A 4,391-nucleotide genomic window follows, 5' to 3' on the forward strand; every position below is an offset into this window, starting at 1 on the left:
TTTTTCAAAACTAAAATTTTTTTATAAAAAAAAAAAACGTCCTTCCGAAGCGGGCAACGGGATTTCAATTCTGATGACCGACAGCTTCTTACGGGCAAACCCCACACCAAAAATAGTGTCGACAAAGGTGTGCCTTTTGTTAAACATCTTCTTCCTGCCAAGAGCAACATCACTGTACTTTTCGAAATCAATAATGTGATACTTCGTAGAAATGACTTCAAATATCCTCTCTATAAGGATATTCAACATCAAACAAGTAATATTTATCTGTCCCAAATACAATAATTTGTAATAAAATAAAGAAATTTGAATGTGATTGTTCTCCTTACGAACCTGTAGGTGGGTGCAGGAAGCCATGTCTTTGGTTTCTTGTCGCAAAAGTGAATTTACAACTATCATGTGCACTGTCCTCTCAATTAGCCATCACAAAAGCAAAACACATGCTGAAGTCTCATATAACCATCACATTTTGTGTGGGTGATCCATATCACCCCATATTTCCCTTTTCATTATTAGATACTCGTGCAAACACATGGGTTCCATTAATCGCTCAAATACAGTTCTGTTAGAAAAATAAAGTTGTGATTAGTCTCACAATACATTTTAATGTATGAATGAAATATATTTTAAAATTTACCTTAAAAATGACATATACTGCGATTCATTTGCAATTTTTGTTGGAGTTGTCTAAAATGTTGGATCCGCTCGCTTCATGATCTTTGCCGACAAACTCACAAGAGCTTTCAAACCCAATGAGAAATATCAGCTAATTGTCTCTGATAAATGTTGGAATTGCTCCATCGCTCATCTCATTGATTCATTATGTGATAAAATGTAGATGATTATTGCTAACACTTTTCTTGATGCCATTCTTAAGGAGCCTTAGAGTCCATGATGGTTATGTAGTTCATCGAGAAGATCCATAAATGTATGTTTTTTCATACGAAACATGTTACTGAATCTTGTGGGGTGTCATTGTAGTAGCTCCCCAACCCATTTATCACCAATATAAGTGGATGTCAGCCATGCAAGGAGTTCGATCAAAGTATGAATTGTAGCATTTGTACGACAAAACTACTTTTGCCACAATCTTTCTTCTCAGGCTCTCTCACCATGAATCCAGCTAAAGAAGTGCTCATTTCAGGTAAAAAGTGTGCATCAAACAATGTTAAAAAATATCTAAAATCTGAAGACAAAGTATATGGGCAAAAATAAATACAGTGCAACATATAGATTGTTCGTGCTAGAAATGAAAACATCCAATTTAAATAACCCATGAAACGAACGAAAAAAAATTGCTAGAAATGAAAACATCCAATTTAAATAACCCATAAACCGAACGAAAAAAAATCAAAGCCACTAAATAATAACTCCACAAAATCAATTGTCCATTAAAAAATGTAAATAGTCGACCTGTAGTTCGGGGGGGCATCTTCGTCAATATATGTATGTGAATCTGACACTCCAACAATTTCAAGGAGTTCAGAAAGAGCGACTTATCCGATCTAACTTCAGGATATGTCTCCACGACTTGAAAAAGTCATCTTTGGAGGTGTCATGTGAAGTACCAACTTGAATTGTGCACACTTCCACCGGTTTTGTTATTTGACGTCTGACGGAAGCAGCTCATTCTTTTTTCCTTTTCTCCACCCTAGGTTGCTTTAATCGACATGTCAACTCCAACTCCTTCTGGTTTAGGTTGGGGCCTTTACAGGGCCCAATTACCTGCTCAGTCTCCAAGCCCTCTGGTATGCCAACAAACTCATACTCACTTAGGGTGAACACATGTGTGCCCGTCACAACAACCTCACTGAACATACTGTCCAACTTCTCCTCCGGGTTCGACTCAATGTCACTGAATTTGAATTTCTTTACGGTTGTTAATGCCTGCAATATACGGGCAAGTTTATTAATTAAAACAACTTAGAGAGATAAAAAATGAAAAAATAAGTCCTTCGAGGATTGGTTATTAACTATAATTTCTCAGTCCACCATTTCTATGAAGCATTAATTGTCTGTTTGATTGGATCTTAACCCAAGCCCGTGATTCCTGTTTTAGTTCCTTTCATAATTTCTGGTCATTTTTCAACCATTCTCACTTGTTCTTAAATTGTAACCTATCGTAATCCCTTCCTGTTATTTTTTTGAACTTCTTCATAATATTTTGTCACCCTTCTTTATTAAAGTAGGTGGTGGGTTCCATTTCCAAGCTCGACCTCCTTAAGACAGAGTTACGAAATATGATTGTGACTTCCTTATCCCATATGACTGATGAACCGATTTATTTGGTTTTAACCATTACATTATCAAACAAAGAAAATGAAAAACATTAATATTTCAGAACAGCCAGGGAAGAGATAACAACCACCACCTAACCCCCAACACTTTATTCCAAATGCTCTAATTTAAATGAAATTATAAACAGACAATAGCTACCACACTAACAGGCTACCACCACCATCACTCACATACATACATATTGACACCATGACAACAACACAACCACAAAACCCCACAATCATTCAAACATTCATAGCTCCAACCCTCATCACAGCCACCACATATGCCCAACATAGCCACCACAAAATTAATGTGCATGAAACATTTACCATCACATAACAAATGTGCAATCAATATATAACACCCTAAAATATTTATCAACACAACCAACGCCCAATACCCATCACAACCACTACCATCACCCATCACAACCAACACTCTCAACCCCATCACACTCAGCACCCAACCCCCATCACAGCCGGCACCCAACCCCCCAGCACATCTAACACTCATCCTCCATCACAACCACCACCCAATCCTCATTACTGCCACCACCCACCCCCAACACAAACAACATATAACCTCATCACAACCACCACAAAAATAATGTGCATGAAACATTTATCACCACATAACAAATGTTCATTCAATATATAACACCATAAAACAGTTACCAGCATAGCCATCACTCAACACTCATCACAATCACCAGCCGACAGCCACCACCCAACTCCATCACATCCAACACCCAACTGCCATCATAACCAACACGCAACCCCCATCACAACCACCACCCATCCCAGCACAGGCAACACCTAACCTCCATCACAACCACCACCCACCCCAGCACAGGCAACACCCAACCATCATCACAACCACCATTACCATTACATAACAAATCTGCAATCAATATATAACGTTATAAACCATTTACCAGCACAACAATACCCAACACCCATCATAACCACCACCCACAGCCCATCATAGCCAGAACCTAACCCCCATTACAACAAACACCCAACCCCCATCAAAGCCACTGCCTAACTCCAACACAGGCAGCACCCTGCCCCTGTCACAACCACCACCCATCCCCAACACAACCACCATAAAAGTAATATGTACGAAACATTTACCGCCACATAGCAAATGTGCAACTATATATAACACCATAAAATATTTACCAGCACAGCCAACACCCAACTCCCATCACAACCACCACCCAACCACATCACAACTAGCATCCAAACCCCATCACAGACAACACCCAACCCCCATCACAACCACCACCCAACCCCCATCACAGACAACACCCAACCCCCATCACATCCACCACCCATCCCCAACACAACCACCACAAACTTAATGTGCATGAAACATTTACCGCCACATAACAATTGTGCAATCATTATATAACACCTTAAAACTAATATGCTTAAAACCTTAAGGATAGGGAATGAGACTAGGAGTGTTGCATGACAATTACAAAAAAATCGTATCCCATATTTTTCATTTGTGACAATTACATACGGGTCACCCCGAAACATTGTTATATACAACTCAAGCACATTTTTTCATCCAATTTTGAGATTCTCATAGTCAACAAATCAAACACAACTATTTATGTGTTTCATATAAATTACAAAAAATCTCATCCCATTTTGAAATGTATGCCTGACAATTTAACTATGTACATTTTTTTTTTTGTGCATAAGTGAGCAGCTAGGAACAATGTCGTGTACAAATAAGTCACCCTAATTCATTTATTTTTCAAGCAGGGCACCCAAGGAAGCCACAAATCGCAGATTAGAGAAAATAGTAAACCAAAAAGCCATAGGAACACATAACAGAGAAAGAAATTGCATATAAAAATCTCTAACCAATAAATTGCAAATCAAAGAGTCGAAAATCACATAAAAACAAGCCAATCCATCGACAGTTACCGTAGGTACTTACAAAGCATAATAACAAGGGATCGGAGGGAGGCAGAAGAGTAATATCATAACGCCAAGAGAGAAGGCCGAGAGTTAGAGAAGTGCGTGAGAGAGAGATGGAGGAAAGAGATGGGCGAGAGGGAGAGAAGAGGGAGATCGAGAGTTAGAGCAGACGAGAGA

This window comes from Phalaenopsis equestris, unplaced genomic scaffold (assembly GCF_001263595.1).
Source record: "Phalaenopsis equestris unplaced genomic scaffold, ASM126359v1 Scaffold000001, whole genome shotgun sequence".
NCBI lineage: Eukaryota > Viridiplantae > Streptophyta > Magnoliopsida > Asparagales > Orchidaceae > Phalaenopsis > Phalaenopsis equestris.